Here is a 15,247-nt window from a genome sequence, read left to right as displayed (position 1 = left end):
TTAATACGGCATGAGATATCTTTCCTTGGAAATAAATATTAATTTAAAATGGAAATAACTCCATTGTAGAAAAAACCTCCTTTTGATTATTTGTCAGAATATTTTACATATGCATATGACATGCATATGAACAGTGCTTAAAAGGATTATAGAATTATTAAGATGATGATATAGTTGAATTAATAAAAATAACATTTTTTTTTCTATTTTAATACAGTTTTGAAAGACACCTGTGAATTACAGTTGATTCTTGAACAATGTAGGGGTTAGGGGCTCTGAACCTCTGCAAAGTCAAAAATCCGTGTATAACTTTACAGTCAGCTTTCCACATCCACATCCATGGATGCAACCAACCATGGATCATGTAGTAATTATTGAAGAAAATCCCTGTATAAGTGGACCCATGCAGTTCAAACCAATGTTGTTCAAGGGGCAACTCTACAGTAAAACTAAGACTCAATCTTCCTTATGAATATTAAATTATCAGGTAAAGCAACTTTAAGACCTCTGAGAAGTTACTAAATGTCTACTACTTTTTGGGGGTCACGTTCAACTAAGTTAACATATTAATCAAACCAACATTCATTGAGCCTTTGCTATGTACTGAGTGATAATGACAAGTGCTGTATATAGTCTCCACTTAATTTAGTAGGTGGTACATGCAGTTCCAGAAGATATAATTTAAAAAGGCTGCAGGGACTTTTAATGACAGAATACCTTTCTCCTCATATTAAGGTGGTGTCAGATGCAGTGAAGGCAGACTGGAGGGAATACAGATGGTCCAAACAATTCTTTGAAGCTTTTTTCCCACTCCTGACACCCAATGCTGCAGGTTGCTAAGGGTGGGCAGCTTGCCCTCAGAGTAGTTCTGTGTAGGGCCAGTGTCCATATTTTCTGACCCAACCAGTAGGATGCCTAGTCAGATATTTACAAGTGTGCTTAGGGAGATAATGAGATCTTCTATTTGACATCATGACTGCTCTGGAAAATCTACGACCTAAGGATGCTGTATGTGTATAAAGGCTTCTAGATAGACAGAATAGACTCTCCTCTAGTTTTCAAATTATCCTCCAAGGACTGCCTGGGGCAGCAGGAGAAAGGAGAGGGTTCCCAATTTCCAGATAGAATCTGGAGGTAAACACACATCGCTCATTTTAGGAGATGGAAATGGAAATCTGCATCTTCCAGGATTCTCTGAGCTTCTTGCAGTGGGAGGGTTTCAACATTCATTTGTTACCTATGGTTTTAATAATCTGATGTCATCTATGGTGAGAACACAGACACGTGCAAACCTATGCACACATGCAGACACAGACACACGTGGTCTTTTTGGAACTTTGGAGATAAGAGTCTCTTTCATGTCCAAGCTTGTTATTTAAATAGAAATTTATCAAGGGTCTGCTCTATATTAGACTGTGCCAGGTACTGCTGATATTTGGGGTAAAAAGTCAGACTTAGGCTCTCCTTTCAGAAATGTGTATTTTTAGTCTGGAAAAAAACTTTTTTTTTTTTTAACGTGCTAGATGTAACTTTTTTCTGTCCCAGCCCATTTGGTACCTAATTCAACAGATCCTTTTGAGTGCCTCCTCTATTGCTGAGTACTGAGAACAGTTACAGAAATATAGGGATAAAAAATGGACACGGTTTTGTAGTTCAAACAGGCTGGAATGAGGGAGAGTAAAGGAGATAAGGGAAGGGGGATCCATCTGAATAGCCTGAGCATGAAAGCCTTTTATGGGGAAGTTATGGGAAAGATATTAAAAAATCAGCCAGGTGAATAAAGGAGGGAAGATAATTTTAGGAAAAGAAAATAATCTGTGCAAAAGGGAGTCATGAATATTCTTGATGTGAGAAAATAGCTGAAAGAAAAATAAACCGGCCAGAGTATAGTGGGGTGGGGTGTGATGTGATGGGGGGTAGACCAAGGTAATTTTGGAGAAGCAGCAGAGGACAAATCCATGTGGACTAAGATGACCATGGTACAGAACTTAGATTTTTTATTCTCAGTGCAGTGGGAAGGCATTGAGCAACTATTATCACTTTAACTGCTGTATGGAAAATGGGTTGAAGAAAAACCAAGATGAAGAAAGAGAACCAGTAAGCAAGCTATTGCAGTGGAACAGATGAGAGGTAATGGATGCTCAGATCATGGCAGTAACTGAGGACTGGGAGATAATGAGAAGTAGGAAGAAAATGACTTGTGCATGTGATTAGGGAAGACTTTTATCGTTCTTTTAAATTGAAGTATAGTTGTTTTACAATGTTGTGTTAATTACTGCTGTACAGCAAAGTGATTCAGTTATACACACACACGCTCACACACACACACACTCACACATATGTTCTCTTTTTTATATTCTTTTCCATTATGGTTTATCATAGGATGTTGAATATAGTTCTCTGCGCTATACAGTAGGACCTTGTTGTTTATCTATTCTACGTATAAAAGCTTACATCTGCAAACCCCAACCTCCCACTCCATCCCTCCCCCAACCTCCTCTCGCTTGGCAACCACCAGTCTGTTCTCTATGTCAGTGATTCTGTTTCTGTTTCATAGATAGGTTCATTTGTGTTGTATTTTAGATTCCACATATAAGTGATATCATATGATATTTGTCTTTCTCTTTCTGACCTGCTTTACTTAGTATGATAATCTCTAGTTGCTTCCATGTTGCTGCAAATGGCATTATTTCATTCTTTTTTAATGGCTGAGCATTGTATATATGTGCTGTACATATATACAATATATTCCACTGTATATATGTACCACGTCTTCGTTATCCATTCATCTGTCAATGGACCTTTAGGTTGTTTCCATGTCTTGGCTATTGTGAATAGTGCTGCTATGAACATAGGGGGTGCATGTATCTTTTTGAATTATAGTTTTGTCTGGATATATGCCCAGGAGTGGGATTGCTGGATCATATGGTAATTCTATTTTTAGTTTTCTGAGGAACTTCCATACTGTTTTCCACAGTGGCTGCACCAACTTACATTTAGGGAAGACTTTTAGATCTTTCCCTGAGAAGCTGGGTTGGTGGTCATGTCATTCACCGGGATGTGGAAGAATCAGAAAATACAGGTTTGAGATAAAACCAAAAGTTCACACTTGGACATACTACATTGATATGACTCCAAGTCTCCCACAGTCCTAAAGTGACGTAGAGAGAACAAAAGTCTCCTAGGTACCAGACAGGGACAAAGAAATAGCAAGAGTGGCCTCTAAGTTTGGATGAATTGGACAAAATGAAATGGACTGGAGATTGACAGTGAGATGGACATCGCAGTAGATGGAGGGATGGTCCTGCCCAAGACCAGACAGGAGAATGAGCATCACATCAGCACGTGCCAGTATAGACAGATGCCGATGATGAGGTCCAAATACGCTTCTTCCCTCCTCTCACCACACAATGCTCCAAGGAAGGCTAAATAGGTCCTGGGAATTAGCTACCTCCCAGAAAGCAATCAGGGAAGAGATAAATCCTCAGTTAACTAATTTTGAAATAGAAATGACTATGTATACAAAGAATTGACTAATATGACATTATTTGCCCATAATATTGGATGGGCAATTAAAATAGAAATTAAACAATATTATAAAAATACTAAAAAAGTTCTATATGTATATATGCATGTGTATGTATATGTGTGTGTATACATACAGAGTGTGTGTGTGTCGGTGTGTATAATGTGTACTCTCTTCATAGTTAATTTGAACTTTATTGAGAGAGAAAATTTTGTGTCCTCAGTTGTGCTTAATGTAATGGTTGTTCCAAACAGATGTTTAGTATATGCTTGCTGATGAATAGACAACATTTTAGAGCACAGACAAATAAAAAAAGAACATGCAAAATTTTGTTGAATATCCCAGTGGCCACGTTTAGTATCTGCAATGTCCATAGAATGAGATAATTCTGATTGATCAAAATCCCAAGAAAACAAGAAACCGATAAAAATTGGGTTTTAATAAGTTGTTTCATATGGTGCAAATACACAGAAAATTTTTACTAAAATTTAGATGGTTCTTTCCTTGGCTACATATACAAATGTTCTCTACTGAATGAAACTCTATGTATCTTTTTGAAATCTGGTCAAGAATAAAAAGTCTAAAACTGACCTCTTCTGCTATTTTTGGTCCAATAAATGCTAAGTCAACTATAAAAATTTGATTTGAAAAAGGAAAAGAATACAAAAAAAAACAAACTTCTGAAACTCCATGTTTCTTCATTCATATAAAAACAAGTAAAATAGTAGAACAGCGTGAGTTCTGCCTTTTGACTTTGTAATGCTCTTTATGAAACCTAATTTAGTCTTGGGAAAAATTATATCATCACCAGAACTAGTTTTGTACTTAAAACATTAATGAGAAATGAAGGACTTTTCAGTGATGTATAAAGAAAAGATCCTTAGAAATGGGGGTGAAATAAAAGATGAAAAGACTTTGATTTTGGCTGTGTTGGGGAATTGAGAGATCATGCAAGGAAGGCATTACTTATTGTGTTAATTACCTAGCAGGATAATCAAAAGCCTTCTCCAGCATCTTCCCAGCACCACTCGCTTCTGTTGTTCCACTTTTATTTTTGAAAATGAATTTAAACTTCTGAATAGGTTCTGTGGTTTGAGCCACTCAGGAATTAGTAAAGCAGATAGTGCAAATATACAAAATAATTGTGGGTATTTTCCAAATATGTGAAATATTATGCTGCTCCTATATTATTATAATTTGAACTCTGTTGATGAACTATTTTAAAACCCAACTGAGAATGATGAACAGAGAAAAAGCTGTGCTGAAATTAAATATCATTTTTAATAGTAATTCAAATAATTATGTGTAGCTATTTCTTAAGGAACCAATCACCAATGCACTGATCCTCTGTACTAATATATTCTAATGTATGACACATGAAAATGGGAAAACTGTTTTAAAAACTTTGGTACAAAATATTTACATCTTCTTCCTGCAGAATTAAACATGGCAACAGTACTGTCCATTTGGGGGGGGGGGCTTTTCTTAAATGAAACTTAGATCATTAAATAATGCCATCAAAATAAATTTTCCTTATTGTTGGAAACAGACCACATGAAATTTTTGTTTTCAAAAAATAGAAGGCCACCTCAAATTAGAATCAGATGGATAGAATATTTATTGATTCATATAACTGGGGAGAAATAGAGATGGAACCAGTCAATGGGTCAACTGGATCCAGAGCCTAAATGGTGAGCTATCTCATATTCTCTATCTCATATCTTCATTGTTCTCTTCTTCTCTACCTCTTGGGCTTTGACTTTATCACATACCATTTTAAAAATGAGCAAACTTTATCCACATAGCAAGGGAAGCAGTCACTGGTGTTTTTAGGCTGATATCATCTTAACTAAGTGACTCCAGAGAAGTGGTTCTCAAAGTTGCTGATGGTGGACCAGCAGCATCAGCAACACCTAGGAACTTGTTAGAAATGCAAATGTCATGGTCACATCCCAGACCTACTGACTCAGAAACTCTGGACCTGGGCTTCTTATCCTCAATCTGTGCCTTAACATACTGTCCAGTTAATACTGAAGTATGCTAAATTTTGAGAGAAGCATTGCCCTGAAGGAAAGAAAGACTGTCTCTTTCAGTGTAATGAGTCTCAGGGAGGGACTCATTGACCTAGCGTCAATTATATCTCAAACTCTTAGATGCATGACTAGAGTCAATGATGTGGAAAACTGTAGTGAGCTTAGCTGAAGTATATGTTCACACCCTTGGCCAGGGGAATGAGATTCTGTGTATGAAAGTCCTTCCAGAATCACACAGGAGAAGCAGAGGAAGAGAATATCTCCCCAAACAGGAGAGTGCTGTTACCTAATAAAGAGGGAAAGTATGCAAAGGTGAAGGAAACACAGCAGACTGGTATCTTGTAATAATCTATAACGAAAAAGAATATATATATATATATATATATATATATATATATATATACATACACATATCTGAGTCACTTTGCTGTACACCAGAACATTGTAAATCAACTATATTTCAATAAAAAAATTTAAAAAGCAAGATATGGAAGGCGATTTTAAAAAATAAGATTGGATCTTCTTCTCCAATTCAAAGATGACCACAGTTTAATATTTATCTCATACATTTCCTAGAAAAATCCTACAGAACAAGGACATATGCTATCAATTCCATCTTATCAATATTCTTGGGAAGGATGAGTCATGTATTATCAGTTTTACCTGTTGCCACTGTGGAAAAATACAACATATAAAATTTAAATGATTTGTTCAATGTTATTCATCGAATGATGGAGTCAAAACTAGACTACAGTGTATAAATGGGCAAGTCAGGAAATATACTCTGCTTGTCAGATGTTGCAGATATACTAGCAAAATAAGATTTTGCTGGTATAATCTCATGGTCACAATATCTGGATGATAATGTTCTCCCCTTTTTCTGGTTATTTAACTTTTTGTAGCTCAAACCCATCTGTAGGAAAGAGAGAAAAGATGAGATACAGATTAGATTAATTAGCCAAGACAAAATAATATCTCTTCATTGATGAAGGATGGCTTCTAAAACAAGCTATCTGGAAATAAAAGCATTTGATAAAGTTTTACAAATAAAATATGAAATCTCAGAAACCTATATTAAAGGAAAGCAAATAAAGTTTAACACTGTGCCTTGAGTCTATGAAAAGCTCAACTCTAAAAGTGTAGAAAGCAGCATGCTTCAATAACCATATCACTGTCAAACAGATTTTTTTCAACTAATCCCAGAGATATTTTGACTCTTTGAAGAACATAATTTTAGAAGTTTACTTTGATTTCATTTCCAAACAACTACAACTAAAACATGTGAACACTGTTAACTTTACATTTTTTAAATTAAGCTTGCTTCAGAACTTCTTCCCAAGGAAATACCTGAGAACCAAAGAACTATGGGTGATCTGTATGAAAAAAAAACTTAGTGGATGGTTAATTTTTTCTTTTTGTTCTAGATATGTCTACAAATAAGAATGATATTTTTGCAGAGGTGTGATGACCATCTGTCATTCAGAGATGTCTAAAATCTTTTAAACATGTCTCCACATTTCCATAGCCTTACTGAATGTTGCCTCCCCAAGATAGAATGCATCCAGTTGTCTTCCCCAGCTTCCCTTCCACTAGGGTCAGACAGATGATCTACCTTCCTCCAGTGAAAAAAAACCTCCCCAAATTCTGGGTTTTTTTTTCCCTTCTGGCATGGTTCTTTTTGATCCATACCTATAATAAACATATAAAGGATATCATATCACATTAGTCCAACAGAAGAGGCAAAAGAGATAAACATCTCCTTGGTAGAGGGGACTTAAGTTTCCTGCAGTAGGATACACTGGCAAACATATGAATCACCTTGGCATCTCTTTTGATATTCAGTTTATAAAATCAATACCACAATTAATTGGAACATAGGCATTCATTCCTCTATGTTTCTTAAAATCCTTAAGATCAAAGAGAAAATTCTACTATACAAATAAAAAAAATTGAAAGTTAAATTTTATTAATTCTAAATTTAAAATTCGGGTTTCTTAGGTCTCATAAAAAATGGAAACTCTAATGAAAAGTAGAAAAAAGAGAAAAAAAGAAGAAAGTGACAGGAGATAAGGAAGAAATAAAAAGATACTAGAAAAAAGTAAGAAAAGAAAGGACCCAAAGTGAAGGAAAGGCAGTAAGTGAGGAAGGAAAAGAAACATGGTGAGTGGACAGGGAGATGTGCAGTCTCACATTGTCTGCTGCTCAGCCCCCCCCAAAACCCCAGTAGCTTAACTATTTGACTATTCTTGCCTCCACCCCCTCCCACCTCCACTCGTTTCTGTGTCTTTGAATCATCTGGCTGATTATATTTTGCCAACTCACATTGTAATTCATGGAGTGACTACAGGATTAAATATTTGAAATTGAGTCTGTTTCAAACAAATCTGACTCTATCCCCCAAATGTGTTCATTCTCCTTATTCCCTAACCTTAAAGACTTCATCTGAATATTTAAATACATCATTTTTAGAGAGGCAGTATGGGAAAGGGCGTAGCTAGGAACTCTATCAGCAACCAATGGATATTTAATTTTAGCAAATATTGATGGCCTGGGTGAAATTGATTTGGGCTGTTCTTATTAAAAAAAATTTACACTTATTGACAAACCATGATACTGTGATGCATTTCAGCATTATATGTTGTATATTATCAAATATAATTCTGTTGTTTACTGAGATAACCTATGTTAATGCATAGGCTATATAGCTTCACCTATTCCCATTTGCCATCTCTTGTTTGTTCCCATGTAAACATGAACATTTAATGGAAAACCATGTAAAGGGATGTGTAAACTCACACTGCTTCTCACTGCCTCATCTTATTTCTCATCTGTCCATGTGCCAAGATGGAAGACCCTTTTCTTCATTTTTTAGCCGTTGGGCAGATTTCTTCCCACATTCTCTGTGGTCCATCCCTCAAATCCAGTTCTGATCTCTCTACTCTCGAACCCTCTTTCACCAAGTGCTTATTGGATGTTGAGAATTTTTGCATTTATGATCATCAAAGATATTGGTCTGTAGTTTTCTTGTGATGCTCTGTCTGGTTTTAGTATCAGGCTGATACTGGCCTCATAAAATGTAGGGACATCTATTGGGCTAGAAAAGAATCAAATTCGATATTGCTCCTAAAGGAAAAGAAAAACAGCAGAAAGTCTGGTAGAAAAACTGTTAACAGGAAGCAGCTGGCGCTTACAGAAGTTTTCATCTACCTTCCAAATACAGCTTCTTTCCTTTATTCCATCTCTTCTACACTTTGATACAGAGATTTCTTGGAGATGGATACACTTAAGACTATATTTATTTAGGAATATAGGTTTTTTATGTTACTGGTAGGAAAGGAATTGTGTGTATTGGCGATGATAATTTTTTCTTTTTCTGTGTTTAAAAATTGCCTTTCTGGGCTTCCCTGGTGGCGCAGCGGTTGAGAATCTGCCTGCCAATGCAGGGGACACGGGTTCGAGCCCTGGTCTGGGAAGATCCCACATGCCGCGGAGCAACTAAGCCCGTGAGCCACAACTACTGAGCCTGCGCGTCTGGAGCCTGTGCTCTGCAAGAAGAGAGGCCGCGACAGTGAGAGGCCCGCGCACCGCGATGAAGAGCGGCCCCCGCTCACCGCAACTGGAGAAAACCCTCGCACAGAAACGAAGACCCAACACAGCCAAAAATAAATAAATAAATTAATTAATTTAAAAAAAATTGCCTTTCTGGGCTTCCCTGGTGGCGCAGTGGTTGAGATTCTGCCTGCCGATGCAGGGGACACGGGTTCGAGCCCTGGTTTGGGAAGATCCCACATGCCGCGGAGTAACTAGGCCCGTGAGCCACAACTACTGAGCCTGCGCGTCTGTAGCTTGTGCTCCGCAACAAGAGAGGCCGCGACAGTGAGAGGCCCGCGCACCGCGATGAAGAGTGGCCCCCGCTCGCCGCAACTAGAGAAAGACCTAGCACAGAAACGAAGACCCAACACAGCCAAAAATAAATTAATTAATTAAAAAAATTGCCTTTCTAGCTTTGTGAAACCAGAAATAGTTTGATAAATGCTATTAACATTCATACAAAATATTCTCCATTTTATGTAATGGGGCAGACACCATGCATTAGAGAACACGACTACATGGACATTGATTACTCATAAATGTGAGGAGACAGAACAGCATGGGATCCAATTTGCACTTTGATGAAGTTCTGTTTCTCACAGGACTCAGGATTTATATGGAGCTAAAAGGGTCCACACAGTTGTTGATAAGACCTTTGCACAAACGGACAAAGTGGAGGTAGTTAGCACCCTGAAGCCCAGAGAAACCTCAATCAGGCCCATAAATACTAACCACCATAGCTCTGGCAATCACAAACACTGGAAGAGAAAAGATGGCTGATTCCCAGTGAAAATCACACAGCAGTGTTGAAAGCCAGTGATGTTTTGAAGAGCCTGTTATCAAAGCACAGCCCACTCAACGAATTAAATCATTTTTCATAGAATAGTATGAGAAAGTTCCCACATTTTTCTGATATCATTTTGAGACAGTTAAAGGAATCATTGAAATAATTTGTCTATACATGTTCCCAATGGTAGGCAATAAAAGCTCTAATGAACTGTACAATCAGTTCCCCTTCACAATTTAGAATAAAGTATGTGTAAGTGTGCCATGGATTGGATTACATTAGGGCTGATCTGACAACTCTGTTTGCTAATAACATAATGGAATTTTTTTTTCTTTTGATCTCATTGAACTACAGAGATCTCCTCTGTCTTGGTTTGTGCCTCCTGAACACAGCTGAAGATAATTTTAACAAGGGACAATTAAAACATTCCATTTGACTTCAAAGAGTACCAGAAGGATTAACAAATTTTGTGAGCTGAAGCTAAAGAAAATCTTAGATTGGTACCCAGGACATTCCTCAGCATCATGTGGTCTAGTTATTATTACTTCTTTTTAATAGTAATAGTCATGGCAATTATTATAAGTAGCTTATTATATTTTCCTGATTAATATAGCAAACATTATGTTAAGTGACCTAGGGGCATTATATACACTATCTCTCTTTTAATTCTCCCCAAATCCTCTTCTTTAATGATACTTATTTTACTGGTGAAAAAAATGGGGCTAAGGAATTTGGCAAAGTTATATGCCTTGTATGTGACAGGTCAGGATTTGTACCTGGGTTTGCTTTACTCTAAATGCCATGAACTTGATCACTTTGTTATACTTCATCAGAAAGCAGGGAGCTCTATTTAGATCCTTTGTACTACAAGGGTTCAGTATGATTTTACATCTTGATTATTTTTCCTAATAGCTCTCCATACATACGTACCATTTAAATACAAATATTAAGAGGTGATTCACTTAGGAGCTCATACAGACCACATTACTGGCTTATAAATCACTTGGACTCTACTCATCCAAACTACTGCTCTCACATACCACTAATGAAACATTTAAGTGCATACAGAGAATCTGCAATACTGCAATATCCTCTCTCGTCATCCATCCATTCATCCATTCGTTCATCCCTCTCCCACCCCCCACAAGAAATCCTATGTGCAAAGCATCTTGCTATGCAGTGAGGAGCTTGTGTATTGCAAAGTCCCTAACTCTCTCCTCCAGGAGCTGGTACTACAGTGAGAGAGATAAATGCTACACCGAATAGCTGTCACGCCAGCGCCACGGAGCAATCCATTATTTAAAACCGAAACTTACTCTACCTCTCACTACGTTTGTTCCAAGATGAGTGGCAAAATTTGCATCAGTGAGAGAAGAAATCTCCCTAGGGCTCTTTTTCCCACCCAGAAGCTGGTGGAGGAAGGGGAACAGAAATGTCTCTGCCGATTCATCTTTGCTGTTAAAGGAAGAGATGGTCCCTTTGCCAGAGGAGACATGAAAGTCTTTGGATCTACAAAAATAAACTCTTTACACATTAGGTGGTAAAGAGCTAAGTTACTCAGCCCGGTACCAGGAAAGGGAAAGAGTTTTGTAGCAGAGCCCAAGGTTGCTAAGGTCTGGGTAAGCAGAGCTGCCAGGAGAGGACTGAAAGTGGGAGGGGGGAGCAAAGTGCTGACTTCAGCCCCTCCATTGCCCTAAAGCATGGTCGAGTCAGCTCACAAAATGCCCTGTGGGCATTGTTGATATTCTCTTTGGAGGAGGGTGGGTGAAAGAGGAGGATTGTGAAAAAGTGACCAGTTCTCCACTTTCAGTCTCTCCACTGAAAAGAGGGAGAGAGGATGAGATACACAAGGGGCTAGGAGGTCACCAGCAAGAGAGACTGGGCAGAAGAAACTGTGAGAGAACATGACCTCGGTAACTACGCAGAGCTCTTACACATTCAGTTATTAGACTGCATGTGGGGTGACAAACAAACCAGCTTTTACATTTTAAAGGACAAGTTGTCCTCTAAATACATACACAAGTCACAGACATAAGTGCCGAAAGAGAGAGATAAATAAGGTACCACATGAGGGGAGCACAAAAGAAGGTCATGTTCTTTAGACTCAGCTGAGATAGTTCTAGAAGCTGTGGTCTATGCCAGGTTACACGAGATTAGAGAAATCCTGGTAGACCTCTTGACCATGTCCAGGAGTTGGCTTCAACTGGAGGGGACAGGGGACAACCACAGGGTGACAAGTCCTTTACTCACTGGGTAATGGGACTTGGTAAATGGCATATCCTGGGTTGAAATTTGAGTCTCACTGATTATAAAACTCAAGTCTTCAGAAGACAGTTTGTTGCTTCTCAACTGTCATAGTGCACAAATGCCTCATTTTCCATCATTAAAGCAAGGGTTGACCTGGGGTACAGAGAGAGGATTAGAGGAATCCAGGAACTGGGGTGGAAGAACAAAACTACATCTTCACTTTCACTAACATCTCACTCAAAGTTAACAGTTTCATTAATTTTGAATATAGGCAACAAACCACAGTAGAATTAGCAATATCGGTGACTTTATCACCAGAAGCAGTGTAGTATTTTTCTGGCATATTAAAGTTATTGCAGTATTTCAAAAATATCATTTACATTCATCATTTCTTTGAAAATATGGCATTATTAGACATCTCACCAGATATTGCTATTTAATAGGTTAATAAACAAACATGCATTATTATATCACATTTTTATTTTAATAATAGGATTTCAATATAACTAGCTTCCTTGTAACACTCTGCATTTAAAAATATTATTCTGGGAAGGGGTTCATGGACTCCATCAGAATGCTAAAGAGGTCTATGACACAAAAGGTTGAACTTGAGGTCTAAGGTATTTTTAATTGGAATGAGTAACTCAGGAGAGAGAAGGCTGTATTATAATCCTCATTATCATTTTCTTCTAGTAGAGAAAGGGAGAGAGGGTAGAATGAGGGAACGTTGTGTCTGTTTTTTTTAAACTTTTTATTTTATATTGGACAATAGTTGATTAACAATGCTGTGTTAGTTTCAGGTGTACAGCAAAGTGATTCAGCCATACATATACATGAATCTAAAAAAAAAAAAAAAAGAGAATGTTGAGTCTTAGGTCAGAAGCTCAGATTCATAAATGTCATGATAAAGGAGGGGCCAGGGCAGGCGTGGATAAGACCCAGTGCTGCATTCTGCCCCTGGTGGGGAGAAATGCCCATCAAAGTCAGGAGGTACCAAGGGATTGCATAGAGGTTTCAGACCTAAACTAGGTTAAGTTCACTTATATGCCTAGTAATGGTCCCCAGTAATTTTGTATTTTCCTTTAATGTCAAAATGTAATATGAGTATTTATCTTCACCATGAAAAATGACTGCAGAGTTTGATTCTTTTTAATCAAGATAAACATTTGTTTTGTCGAATTTGAAGATAGAATGTATCTTGATTCATATTCATTTATCCTTGATAAAATTGCTGCTTTCTTTGAAATACTTCTAATTTGAGCACATTTATGAGGAAATTGGAAGCTTTCACAGTTTGAAGACACTTTGTAGGTCTGTCAGGGTTGCAGCAGTAGTAGAAAGACCGTGATTTGACACATCTGACTGCTTATATACACAGCATCAGTAGTGAACCACATGCTATTTGAGTAAGACTTTGTAATTAAAATTATAATTACATTTTTCAGGTACAGATTTAATGCCCTGCTTGTAAAAAAGTTGGGTCAGGACATGAGTTTAAATTAGTAAAATCTGCCAAAAAATCATTATGTTTTAAGGTAAATCATACATTTAACAAATAATTGCGTGATTTTATTATTATATATTATATAGTATATTTATTATCTTAAGAATAATGGTCCAGGAAATTATTATGCTATTATTCAAAAATGCCTTATTGCTATTTCACCTTTTTCAGGCAAACCTTTTTTTTAAATGCCATTTTCTGGATTCCCTTCTATTTTCGTCTAGTGAAATCTGCTTATCCTAAAAGATGCAATGTCAAAGTAGCTCAGCAAGCCTGCCCTGCCCATCATTGATCAAGGGGCCCCTCCCTCTGCTGTACATCACCTCTAATCATATCCTGTCTTATGTTATGGTAACTGACATAAATTGACAAATCTCTTCTCCTTTTGTAAAGTCTTTTGAGGCTAAGATAAATGTCCTATACATCTTTGATTCTCTTATAGTGCCTTCCATATAATAATCCTCAAAAATATTTACTACTTGAATGAATGGGTTATTATTGTTTTAATAATTAAATAATGAATGGTTAAATCAAGTTATTAAATATACTTTTATAGTTTTTAAACTACTCATTCAAACGCTACAGAAGTGATCAATATTTCGTGTGTCTGGAATAGGTTGGATTTGCATAGAAAGGCTCCTTTTGCCTGATTGGTTATTTCTGCGATTCAGCTGCAACCAGATAGGTTCTCCCAGCTTGCTTCCAGGAATATTAAAAAAAAACAAAAAAAACACTGAGTGGGGTATCAAAAAATGGTGTACATCTAGCCAACTTGTGTTATGTTGCCTTTTAGAAGATTGTTTTGTAATTTATTCAGGACATCTTTTTTTTTTCATTTTTCAGTACACAATTTATTGGCATTGAGTACATTCACAATGTTGTAAACTCTCACCATTATCTATTTTTTAAATATCTTCATCACTGCAAACAGAAACTCTGTTGATCATAAGCAATAACTCCCCATTCCCTACCCACCCCCTCAACCCTTGGCAACCTCTAATCTACTTCTGTCTATATGAATCTACCTAAATATTTCATGTCAGTGGAATCATGCAATATTTGTCCTTTTGTGTATGGCTTATTTCACTTAGCCTAATTTTTTTTAGGAGTTTTGTAAAAGCTGTTAATTTTAGGTAGAAAATACTAATACTATTTTCTCCATGCATCTAGATCTTGCAGATATTTCCACTTCATAGTTCTTCTTTTGTAGAAAAAGGGTTACTTCTTTGCGAATATGTATACTCTTAGTGTATGTTGATGTCTTTACAAACAATAAAATTATACATCTGTACCTTTAGTGTTCCTGGCAGTTAGAAAGTATGTAACCTGTTACTCATAACTCAAATTCAAAAGTTGGTTCATAATATTTAACCTTAAAAGTCAGAAGTACAGCAATGTAACAATCATTATCTTACACCAGACTTTTTCTAAACATAAGAGCAGTAACCAGAAATTTACCCTTTCACTGACTGCTTAGATATTAGAGTTAATGCTGACTCTGTCATGGATTCTGAGGAAGTGTCAGTTAACATGATAACCTTCCTCTGTTGATGCCTTAC

Source organism: Balaenoptera acutorostrata, chromosome 10 (assembly GCF_949987535.1).
Source record: "Balaenoptera acutorostrata chromosome 10, mBalAcu1.1, whole genome shotgun sequence".
Classification (NCBI taxonomy): domain Eukaryota; kingdom Metazoa; phylum Chordata; class Mammalia; order Artiodactyla; family Balaenopteridae; genus Balaenoptera; species Balaenoptera acutorostrata.
This window is presented reverse-complemented; position numbering follows the sequence as displayed.